The 12,925-nt window shown below is 42.3% G+C and overlaps 1 protein-coding gene and 1 pseudogene across 1 annotated transcript in view; both read right to left on the bottom strand.

The window, feature by feature from the left end:
* LOC115359332 (NACHT, LRR and PYD domains-containing protein 14-like) overlaps positions 1 to 12,925 on the bottom strand; it is a gene marked incomplete at its 3' end in the record, with an annotated part of 845,616 nt that overhangs the window by 147,094 nt on the left and 685,597 nt on the right. The gene's annotated exons all lie outside the window — the stretch shown is intronic.
* LOC115359093 (NACHT, LRR and PYD domains-containing protein 3-like) overlaps positions 1 to 12,925 on the bottom strand; it is a 30,036-nt pseudogene that overhangs the window by 10,129 nt on the left and 6,982 nt on the right.

Genomic DNA, 12,925 nt, shown 5'->3' with positions numbered 1-12,925 from the left:
GGACCCGACTTTCCTGGACGGGCAGTGGTGAGGTCTGCGTGGTTGGCGTGGCGTGTCAGACTGCGGCTTCTCGCCACGCTTCCACCTGTTGGTTTATTATTTACCTTTTTTTTTCTTCTTCTTCTTTCATGGCCAACGTGGACATTGGACAATTTTGAGGTTTTGTACACTTTGAACTTTGGACTGGGGTCGGGGTACAGTAATTCGGGTTTGTTTTGTGGAATTATAAATAGATCGGAAGATTAATTCTGCAGCGGCAGGTGTGTGTATGCCGGCTATTGTCTGTTCTGCAAAGTTTTTTTCTGTTCTTTAAAATATATCACGCTTATTAACGCAAGCAGAAGTTTTTTCGTTTGTCAGTAATTTTTTCTTGATTTAGGAGCAGAGGAAGTTTTGATTTCGGTGCTATTTTGTGAGAAAAAAATATTTAATCACCAGCCAGCGGCTTCACCGCATAATCGGAATAGGCTATATCCGCCCGTCACCTTAATTTTTTGCGTTGTGCTTTCACCTACCTTTTAAAGTAGGGTGATTGTTACACAGTAACACACAGAGCGCACAGACACACACAGGAGGCACAGAAACATACAGAGAACACACAGACACACACACAGGAGGCACAGAAACATACAGATACAGAGGGGGGTGAAAACAGAGAGGACAGTGATCAGGGTGATTTACAGGATATTCAGATTGATAATGTTGATCAGAATAAGCAGGAGGTGCTCAGCGTTCAGGCAGAGCTGAGGGAGCAGGCAGGACACACTGCAACCAGAGTGGCTGAGTCTGTGCTCAGTGAGGAAAGTGTGATTGATGATGAGATGCTGAAAGTGTCTGTTAAAAGAAAACAAACAGAAACAAAGGAGAGTACTGTAAAAACTAACAAGGTGTCAAAGACAGAACCTCAGCTGGCCTCCTCTCAGCCAGAGAGAAACACACAGGACACACAGAGTGACACACAGGACACACAGAGTGACATACAGGACACACAGAGTGACATACAGGATGACACACAGGACACACAGAGTGACATACAGGACACACAGGACACACAGAGTGACATACAGGATGACACACAGGACACACAGAGTGACATACAGGATGACACACAGAGTGATACACAGGGCGACACACACAACACACAGGAGAGTGATGGTGAGGAGGAGGATATGCAGGTGGAGATGCAGAGTGGTTACTCTTTCCCGAGAATCAGAAGTTTTCTGAGAGAAACAAAAGGGCTGAGGGCTGTGAGAGTCGAGGAATATTTTCTGTGACTCTGTCAGGTTCTTCATGAAGAACACAGGAGGCCTCGGGCAGCCTTCTTCTTCTGATAAAGAAATTTTCAGACTGAAGAAACTGTTATCCAAGGTTTGAGCCCAAATTGTAAATGATGATTAAGTATGTTGTTTTTTTCCTCCATGTGTGTATTTTGTCTTTGATAAGATGCAGCTTTAAAATAACCATGTGTGATGTAAAGCTGGGATCTTTAAATATAAACGGTGAAGATGGGAAGAGAGCTGCATTGTTTAGTCTTGTCAAGAGCAGGAGATTAAATGTAATGTTCCTTCAGGAAACCCACAGCACCAGTGATAATGAATGTGACTGGAGGAGGGAGTGGGATGGAGAGGCTGTTTTCAGTCACCTGAGCAGCAACAGGGGAGGAGTTATCACTCTCTTCTCTAGAGATTTCTTGCCTTTTGCATGTGTTAGTGATGAAATTGTTCCGGGTCGGTTATTGAAAATATGTGCTGAGTTTGAAAATGTGAAAATGACTTTCATAAATGTGTACGCTCCAACTGTGCCATCAGAGAGGATGTTGTTTCTGGATGTGTTAAAGAATGTTATCAGTAACTGTAGCAGTGAGGAGTTTTTGTTTGTTGGTGTTGATTTCAACTGCACAGAAAACCCTGTTAGACAGGAACCACCAGGAACCTCACCCTGCCTCTAGGAGCTGTCTTATTAAGATCATTGAGAATTTTGAATTGTGTGACATCTGGAGACATTTCATAAAAATCAGCGTCAGTACACCTGGGCTCACTCCAGAGACAATTTGTTGTCTTTAGCCAGACTTGATCGTGTTTATTGCTTTGAACATCACATTAATGTATTTAAAGGTTGTGATATCAGTCCGGTGGGTATGTCAGATCACTCCCTTGTACAGTGCTCATTGTGTATAAAAGATGTGAAATGTAAAAGTGCGTACTGGCACTTCAATAGTTCCCTTTTGTCTGATAATGGTTTCATTAATATATTCAGATCATTTTGGCACAATCACAGAAAAACTAAGTGTGAGTATCTCTCTCTACAGCAGTGGTGGGATATCGGTAAAGTAAAAATCAAACAGCTTTGCCTACAGTACACTCTCAATGTCTCAAAGGACATGGCCAGATCTATGAGAGCTCTGGAGAGAGCTGTAGTGGAGATGCAGGATTTAGCAAGCTCCACAGGAGATCGAGAACATATTGAAGTTCTCAAAAGCAAAAAATCAGCTCTGTCTGACCTGCTGGGAGTTTCTGCACAGGGTGCTCTGGTCAGGTCGAGGTTCCAACATGTCGTTTGCATGGATGCTCCCTCTCACTTTTTCTTTGGTCTTGAGCGGAAGAACGGTCAGAGGAAGCTGATCCATTCTCTGAGGTCTGACACAGGGCAGCTGCTGCAGGAGTCAGCTGACATCCGTCAGTGTGCAGCTAGTTTCTATAAGGAACTTTACACGTCCGAGTTCCAGGATGAACCAGAGGTGGCGCTGTCCTTTTATGAGGGCCTTCCTCGGGTCTCAGAGGAAGACAACACAGAACTGGAAGCACAGCTCTCTGCAAAGGAGTTGCAGGAGGCCCTGCAGAGCATGAGGAGTGGGAAGGCTCCTGGGATAGATGGTCTCCCAGTGGATTTTTATAAGACTTTCTGGCCTGTGATTGGTGGAGATCTGTTGTCTGTGCTCAGAGACAGTCTGGGTAAGGGGAAGCTGCCCCTGAGCTGCAGGAGGGCTGTCCTCACCCTCCTCCCGAAGAAAGGAGACCTGCAGGACATAAGGAACTGGCGTCCTGTTTCATTACTATGTACTGATTACAAACTGTTGTCCAAAGTCTTAGCTTTAAGACTGAGAAAAGTGATGGAGCAGATTGTCCATGTAGACCAGACATACTGTGTACCCAGCAGGTTGATATCTGACAACGTCACTCTAATTCGGGACATTTTGGACCTCTCTGGTTCTTTGGGCTGTGAGCTTGGTCTGATTTCTCTAGATCAAGAAAAGGCTTTTGACCGAGTTGAGCATCATATCATATCATTGAGCATCATCTTCATATCATATTCTATTTTTTATCCTCGTTTATAGAGTATATATTGCTGCTGCTATTTATCATCTGTTTATACTGTGAATTTGGACATTGCCCACATCTATGCACATTGTATACATCGATGCACACTGGTTTTATTGGCTTTTTATCATCTATTTATCATCTGGGCGCTATTTATTTATTTATCATCTGTTTATACTGTAAATACATTGTATACATCGATGCACACTGGTTTTACTGGTTTTATTGGTTTTTTGCACATTGTTTTTTTGCACATTGGTACTTAGATCTTTAGATCTTGAGGGTCATCTTTATTCTTTATTTTTGATTTACTTAATCTTGTACTCTGTGGATACTGCTGGAAACTGTGAATTTCCTTCGGGATGAATAAAGTATCTAACTAACTAACTAACTAACATCAGTATTTGTGGCGCACACTGCAGGCTTTTGGGTTCAGCTCTGGTCTCATAGCCAAGATCCAGGTCTTGTACAGGGCCATTGAGAGTGTACTGAAGATTAACGGTGGTTTAAGTGCTCCATTTAAAGTGCAGAGGGGTGTCAGGCAGGGGTGCTCTTTGTCTGGGATGTTGTACTCTCTGGCTATTGAGCCTTTTTTGCACAAGTTACGGTCTAAGTTGTCTGGTTTCTCCTTTCCTGAATGTAAAAATTGTTTTAAATTATCTGCATATGCTGATGATATTATTGTACTAATAAAAAATCAAAATGATATTAATGTGTTGAACAAAACTGTGGTCAACTTTAGCAAGCTCTCTGCTGCTAAAGGAAACTGGCGAAAGAGTGAAGCCCTAGCCATAGGTGAGGGAAGGATTTCTAGTTTGTGTTTGCCTGGAGGCCTCATGTGGAAGAGAGGAGGACTCAAGTATCTGGGGGTTCATCTTGGAGATGAGTCTTTTTCCTCAAAAAACTGGGACAATGTTTTGGAGAAAGTTGAGGGCCGACTAAAGAAATGGCAATGGATTTTATCAAAAATGTCTTTTAAAGGTCGGATCCTCATTATAAATAATCTTGTGTCGTCTATGTTGTGGCATCGGCTGGCGTGTATGGACCCTCCAGTCAACTTGCTGGCCAGAGTGCAGGCTGTCATGGTGGACTTTTTCTGGGACCGTCTGCACTGGGTCCCACAGAGCCTTCTGTTCCTGCCCAAGGAGGAGGGGGGGCACGGGCTGGTCCACCTGGCGAGCAGGGGGGCTGCTTTTAGACTGCAGTTTATTAAGAGACTCCTGACTGGACCTGCTGATCTGGTCTGGAGACCCGTAGCTCGTGCCATCCTGGAGCGGTGTGGTGGGCTGGGTCTGGCTGAACCAATGTTTTTAATGGACTTTAATGGACAAAAGTTGAACAATCTCCTATTGTATTATAAAGGACTGTTTAAAATGTGGGGGATGTTCCGTAAGGAGAGACTGAGCAGTGACTCTTTGTTCTGGCTCCTCAGAGAGCCTGTGGTTCATGGGACCCGGCTCCGACAATGCTGCAGGCCTGGCATCCCGCCTGGGGGTCAGGTCAGTCAGGGTGGCCAGCCTCCTGCTGAGGGGATGGAAGCAGCAGCTGGCTCACTCTGAACTCTTAATGACTGCTAATTACTGTAACGGACTGATTCAGCCTAATGTAAACGACCCCTTTCCTGAAGTCAGAATTGTACCTGTGTTGAAATGTGATGGTGTTTTGTTAAAATTGAACAATGTCACTGATTACAAATTGAGTACAATGGTAGCTAAGAAAATGTATTATTTGTTGGTTAAAATTTTGAATCAGAATAAACTGAAAGATCGGGTTGATACCCCCTGGAGGGCCCACCTGGGCCTGGTGGAGGCCCAGAGGCCTGAGTGGCGAGCACTATATAAACCACCGTTAACTAAGAGGGCTGCTGACCTGCAGTGGAGGATCCTCCATGCTGCTGTGGCTGTGAATGCATTTGTATCTGTGATTAATCCAGGTGTTGCTGATACCTGTCCTTTCTGTCCGCAGAGAGAGACAGTCTTTCATTGTTTTCTTGAGTGTGGACGGCTCTGTTCATTGTTTGAGTTTTTGACTCGTATTTTTGCTCTGCTTGACGAGTCTTACACGAGTCTCATGTACATTCTAGGGTATAAGTACAACAAAAAGAACAAAATCAAATGTCAGTTTTTCAACTTTCTGATTGGTCAGGCAAAGATGGCTACTTACCTGAGCAGGAAAAACAAGCTGGAAAACCTGGTTGATTTTGATGTGTTGGAGATATATAAACGTATGTTAAAGGCACGTTTAAAAACGGACTTTAATTTCTTTGCTATAACAAATAACCTGAAGGAGTTTAAGAAAATGTGGTGCCTTAAAAAAGGGTTCTGTTATGTGAAAGATGACGGATTGGTCTTTGGTCAAATGTTGACCTGAATATGCTATAATTTATTTTATTTTTGTGCTGTTTTTTCTTTGTGTTTTTTTTTTTTTTGAATAATTGTGTATAAATTAATAGTGTTTTAAAAATCAAAAAAATCTCTCTCTCTCTCTCCTGACACATGAGACGGTTGTTAGTCACTTGTCAAACCTCACAAAGCACGCATGCATCCATGATACAGAACCTGACCAACCATCCTCACAAAAACTAAAATAACCAGCAGCCCCGACTTTAAAAAAGCACAACATATACTTCACAGCAATATCAGCCTTATAGAGATTTAGTGCTGCTATATGATTCACACAATATCCATATATTTATGCCATCATTAAAAAGTGCAGTCTGACCTGAGAGTCTCCAGTCTGCAGTTTGGACTCTCCAGTCCAGCAGACAGCAGCTCCACTCCTGAATCCTGCAGGTGGTTCTCACTCAGGTCCAGCTCTGTCAGATGGGGGTTGGACTTCAGAGCCGAGGCCAGAGAAGCACAGCAGCTCTCTGTCAAGCTGCAGTGACTCAGTCTGAATGAAGAATAAAATATGGAGCTATAATTTCCAGAGTTTTGGATATTTATCAGTCAGAGATTTTTCAAAATATTCAAAAATGCAGGAAAAACCAATGAAATAATTATTATAATAATTATATTAATAATAATACTGATAATACTAATTTATATTTATATTACACCTTTAAAGCAAAGTTCCAAAGTGCTTTACAAAACCATCAGAGTAAATGAAAAGATAAAGATAACACCTGAAATGAAAAGACATCAAAATATTAAAAACACAAATAAACAGACAATAAAAGCAAGAAATGATGAAAGATCCAAAATAATTCATATTCAGTGCTAAATACGGTAGACGTGAAAACAGCCATAGGTACGTCCATAAATAACAAATGAAAGGCTCAGTGAAAAGTCCTCAGATGCCTTCAGTCTACCATCTTCTCAGAGGAAAACTGGAGAACAAGAGCTTCTACATCACATGACACCAGCACCCAGTCTCTGGACCAATCAGGGCCAAAGTTAGGAGCATTTCAAAAGACTGACCAGACAACAGTATTCGCCAGTGTTGCTCTGAAAATATGCTTTATGGAACAAAGAAATGGGAGAAGGAGGCTCATTTTCAGATTTGTGACGAGAGCTGGCAGAGAATCTGTGAAGTGCAGTGGAATTCAACCAGTTGGACTGCATGGCCAGAGCTCTGCTGCAAAAATATTGCACCATTTCTCAGGACTCCCTCACAAAAAAGGCCTTTTGGAGATGGTGGGATTTGCTGGAGGAGATAAACGACACCAATCACTTCCATATCTTCTGGAACTGCCAGGTTCCTGTCCCTAATTGTCCAGAAATACATCAGCATCTAAATAATGTATTTGGAAGGACTATTCCTTTTAGATGTGACGATATCTACATGGTGATATCCCATTTGAAAGATGGAGCCAAAAGGACAAGAAACTGGCTCAAATACTTTTGGTGGTAAAAAGGCGGTGACAAGGAGATGCTAAAACCAGACCCAGCAGTCACTGATGAATGGATGGAAATAGGGATGCACCGATATCAATACCAGTATCGGGTATTGGTACCGATACCGGGCTTGAGTACTCTACTCGTACTGGTAAAATATGTGCCGATACCACAACACCGATACCAGATTATGGAAGTGTGCAGTTTACATTATCTGACTGCAAGGCGGGCAGTGTGGAGTCATGTCAGCGGTGTGGAAATATTTTCAGGTGGATGAGAGCGAGTGTGACAAAAACAAAGCAGAATGCAAATTATGTTCAGCAAAACTGTCTAGAGGAGGGACCAAATCTGCAATTTACAACACAAGCAACTTGATAAAGCATTTGAAATCCCAGCACAACACAGAATATAAGGAGTTCACTAGCGGCACCGACAAAAGACAACCAACTTTGCGGCAGACGCTGGCGAGGCGGGAGAAAATGTCCAGAGGCAACCCGCGTGAGGGTCAAAATCACAGATGCTCTTGCCGAGTATATTTCCCTGGATGACCAGCCACTGTCTGTGGGCGATGATCTGGGATTCCGGGGTCTTCTCTGCGTACTGGAGCCAAGGTATGAGATTCCCAGCCGTCACCATATCACAGACACGGTGCTACCGAAGCTGCACGACTCCGTGAAAAAACACATCCGCATAAAACATCAGGGCTCTCAAGCCTCACACCCAATGTGTGAGACTTGAGAGCAAAGGCAGAGAAACTCTCCAGCTACAGCAGCGCACTAACATAGATTGTGTAACAAAGGGAAGAGTTGCCACTCTGCTCTATTTTCACTGGCTAACAGCAGCACACTGGCTTAGCTTGTCTATTCAGAGAAGAGGTATCACTTCGACTTATTTTTCAATCTGTGTTATCACAGGCATACTCATTCATTGGTAGCTGATTTGTTAGGTCTTTTTGATATTGTATTGTTGATATTGTAATTTACATTTTAAAAATAGTAATACCGGTAATAATTTAACATAACACCCCCCGACGCCGCCACCACCAAAATCTCACTCTGAACTCAGTTCAAAACTTGAGAGCCCTGAAACATCCGCAGTGTATGACAATTTTGTTAAATTTGTGTTTGTACTGCAGTGAAACTTGTGACAGTCACCCATGTTCAAGAAAAACATGCTGAGGAATGTTGTTCAAATAACAGAACATCTGTGGAAATTTTTTTTAAAAAATTCAAAGTAATTCTATAAAGTGTAATGGCGTTATTAAGTACTCAGTATCGGTATTGGTGAGTACTGAAATGCAAGTACTTGTACTCTACTCATTCTGTGAAAAAGTGGTATCGGTGCATCCCTAGATAGAAATAGTACATGAAATATAGATTATGGAACAGCTGTCATTTTCCCTCAGGATCCAAAAAGAAAAATTCTAGCTGATATGGACCAAGTGGACTGAAAACATTAAACCAATAAGTCGTGTTGTAGTCAAGACCGCACCGACCGAGACCGAGACATTACCGAGACATTTGGAGGTCGAGACCGAGACCAGACCAAGACCGAAAAATCATAACAAAATGACAGGCATCTCTTTTAAACCAAGTTTGCTATTAAAAAAAACTCTGCTGGAATTACCACAATCTAAGGAAATTTGTTGTTTGACTTCTTGTAAAAAGTGCGCCATCATACTTTTTAAAACTGCACTGACAAGCAATGATAAATGTCATTTCATAAAGAAAGATTAAAAGAAAAAGGAATATGGCCTAAATTAAATGAATGAAGTGAAAAAACCTGACATACCATTTCAGCGAGGTGTTTTTGTTACCTTTCTTGATCATGGGTCCTTAAAGGCCCCATGCTGTCCACGTCTCCAGGGTTTTATTTTATCTGTTGATCTCCCTGCATGATGTGTTTGTGGTTTTGAACCTGTGGTCTGATAAATATAGTTTCACAGCTCCTCTCTCTTGCCTTGCTCCCGGAGCTCTGACAGCACGGTTCGATTAGCCAATCAGAAGAGAGAATCAGCCCCTCTCCACTGATTGGCTGACTGTTTTCTGAGTGACATATGGTCGGGCCAATCACAAGCAAGTAACTGAAACCTTCATTGCTCAACAGAGCTCAATGGTGCTCACCGGTAAACAGGAATTATCATCTCATGTAAGATTGTCATGGCAACCGCCGAGCGTGATGTCATACGACCGTACGTGTTTGAGCCCGACTCCGATCCCGAACCACAGACGAAGCTGGCATTGTGTTGTGTCGGGTTGATAAAACAGTCGGCGCTAACCCTAACCCTAAACCCTGAGGGACCCGTGAACCGGGACCCTGAGTGTGATGTTATACAAACGTACGATCCTGAACCACAGACAGGAGAAACCGAACCACCTCAGATCTGTTTCTTACAGGATGTTTCAGAATGGTACGTTATGTTTGTTAAATATGTTGTAAATATGTTGTGAGCTTGTTGCCTGGGGACGGGCAGGCGCTGTGGGCGGAGTCACCGTCCTCATGACATCATCAATTAAGGGAAGTGCAATCCGCTCGTTTTACAAGTGCAGTAGGGCTGTACAGCCAAGGCACTATTTGTATTCGGGTTTGGATTCGGGCTTTTTAAAAATACTTCGGATTCATGATTCGGATTCGGGAAGAAACCAGAAGTGAGCGCATAGAGACTTCCGCCGAGGTAGCCGGCTAACTTCCGGTTTAGCTCTCGGCTAACTACAACGGGAATAAAATACTGTATTCATCTGAATATAAGACGATATGTTTCCATTGAAAATGCCCTGAAAAAACACCCTCGTCTAATATTGGGGGTCTAAGCAAATTCACCTGTACTGTACTTGCATATGTAAACCAGTAGATAGACTCGCCTGATGCCGCGATTACCGGCGAATGGCCGCATTGAGCAGTCAATAATCAACCATGTTGTCTGTGTTATTGTCTGTTGTGCTGCTGCAGCCGCGTATGAACAAAAGTTGATTTATAATGAAAGGTATATATGGCAGTCTGTATGCGCCACTCACCTGTCAGATCCAGCAGACCTGACCAGGTGGGCGCGGTACCGACTGACCGGTGCCGCGGCCGGCTTGCCTGATGCCGGCCAGTGGCTTTTTTATTCAAATAACATTTTGTCCATATAAAAAGTATTTTTCCAAAAAAGGGTTTTGAAAAAGAGGGGTCGTCTTAAAATTAGGGTCGTCTTTTATGCTGGTCAATACGGTAATTTAATCGTGCGTCTCTTCTAGACTTTCCAAACGTAATCGGACTGAATGGATCAGATTCTGCTGGTGAAACGAGTCGTTCTGTGGGGGTCGTGACACTCAAAAAATGTCTCCACCGTTTTATAGCCGCTTCTTTTCCCGTTATTGTCTTTGACAAAATGCTTTTGGTGTTGCTGCAGTGCTGCCTGCTCGTGTTCTGTGCTGCTGCTCCTCTGTGATGACGGACGGGACTGAACACCAAAACCAAAGTGTGGCAGTGAAAACACGCACCAACATGTTTTTTGTTACGTTTTGTTTTAATCTCTTGTAATTGGCTCAAAATCCTGCTCAAAACACACATCCAAATGTTTTTTTTTTCTTTAGAAAAAAGCTCCCAAATAATGAGGAGAAACCTCGGACAGAAAAACTATTCGGGATCAAAGCATTATTTCTGTACTTCTGAATATCGTATTCGGGTTCAGGTACATCCCTAATATATATATATATATAAAAAAAAAAAAAAAGGGCAGTTTCAAAAAACGGGCTGTGTGCACTTCTCCATTTATCACAGGTGAAATGCATGGGACAGTATTTATGTGGCCCCAAGACCTTCCCTATCACACAAAAACAACCAAAATTGCATTTTTCAGGCCATTGGGCCTTTAACTTAATTAATTTGAGAACATTTTGCATTTTGGTGCTTTGACAGCTATATTTTGACTCATTTCAAGCAATTAAGGCATTTTTTCTTCATATCTTGAAATACAATGACAGTAGGGCTGCAGTCTGTTAGTCGACTGGTCGATTTATTGGTTGATACGTTCTTGGTCAACCAAAATCTGATTATCTGCCGTGTTCATTTTATCAGGAGTAAAGCAGTAAGTGCTAATGGGGGTGTTTTCAGAACAGCCTGTTTCCCTGGTAACAGTCTGTCTTCAGAACACCCCCCTTGTTCTCACAGTTTTGGATTAGCCCAACCCACTGGAGACAGACAGGTAGGCCTGTATGTTCTGAACTGAAGGAAAAATGAGGCCTGGTTTTCTGAATATTTGCTTCATTAAGAACGTTTAATGAACATTTGGTCCTCTACCATGTCAAAGACGTCGTCAGTGTGGCAGCATTTTACCAAAATAGATGGAAAAAAAGTCGAATGCAAACTTTGCAAACAACAGTTTGTGTATCACAGCTCAACCACCAACATGGCACATCACCTAAACACGGTAAGCTAACATGTCTGTGTTAGGTCGCTCCGTCAGTTTGGAGTATAAACATATCAGAATTGGCATATTTCAAAGTTTTAGTCTAATAATCGTTTTATAACTGCAGGCGCACACACCCGCGATGACAGCAGCTTGACATAGTGCTATTTTCAGAAATCATAAGCTGTGATGTTGCAGGTGGACGTGATGCAGCGTGTCAGAGCCGAGCGACTCCAGTGTGCCATTCAGTGCAAAATAATGAGGTCAAAAACGATTTAATATACTGCAAATACTAGTTGTTCATGTTTATTTATAATTCATTTAGGCGGACAAGCCTACCAGGTAGGCTACTGCCCAGTGAATTAATCTAAAAATAGTAACTTTTTTTTTTGTATTCCTGATTAGTCGACTTTTGGTCGAAAGATTTTCTTTGGTTGACTACAGGCCTAGCTGACGCTCCTCGCTGCTCTGTTATTGGCCTCAGCCTGCTCGCTCATCATATCCATATTACTGTAAGCGTCGTGGGTGGAAAGTTGAGTGTGAATGAACAAGCAAACACTTGAGCTCTTCTCATAACTTTAGTGAGCAACATGAAGCAACAGGCGGCCGTACGGCACAGTCTCTCCTGCTCTCCTCCCTCTCGCCTTCTCTCTACCTGTCTACCTCTTCACCCGGAAGTTGTCACTACCCTGGACAACATTTAGCAATAAAACTGGTATAACTGAGCATATAACAAAATTAAATATACTCACAATGAGTGATACTGAATGAATTAGGCCATACCATCAAATTAGTAATTTAAATATGGCAACAGTAAACAAAACTTAAACACTTTGTCAGCTTGAATATATATATTAATTTCCTTGCCAAAATTAACTCTTACATTACTAATGACTGTTTAGCACTAATTTACACTTTCATGAAGCACCAACCAGTCATCCTAACAATATCCTCACAATATGGATATCACAGTATTCAGTCAAAAACATGGTGACAGTCGACTGTGTTCATATGGCTCAGTCTGAGGGACTAGAGACAGAAAATATCCTGAAATATACAAAATGTTCATTTGGCGTGGTCTGTCAGCCTGCAGAGTTTAAACAAAGTTTTGCATGTGAAGTAGGTGAGCTGTGAAAAAGTTTGTGAAGATGATCAAAATAATAATCAATGAAAAACAAGAGGTCCTAAAGGTTTAGTTGAGGTTCAGAACAGTTACAAGACAACAGTTACCATGAGGGAATGTGATCAGGATGGGAAAAGTTGGACATACCAACTCCATCCCATCATGCCTAATCTGTGAAAGATACCAGAATGCACTGATATGCCCACATGGGATTTTTGTCCCTGATGATTCATCAAAGAAAATATTGGAATCCTTTGTG

The sequence above is a fragment of the Myripristis murdjan genome, chromosome 5, assembly GCF_902150065.1.
Source record: "Myripristis murdjan chromosome 5, fMyrMur1.1, whole genome shotgun sequence".
NCBI lineage: Eukaryota > Metazoa > Chordata > Actinopteri > Holocentriformes > Holocentridae > Myripristis > Myripristis murdjan.
This window is presented reverse-complemented; position numbering and strand designations above follow the sequence as displayed.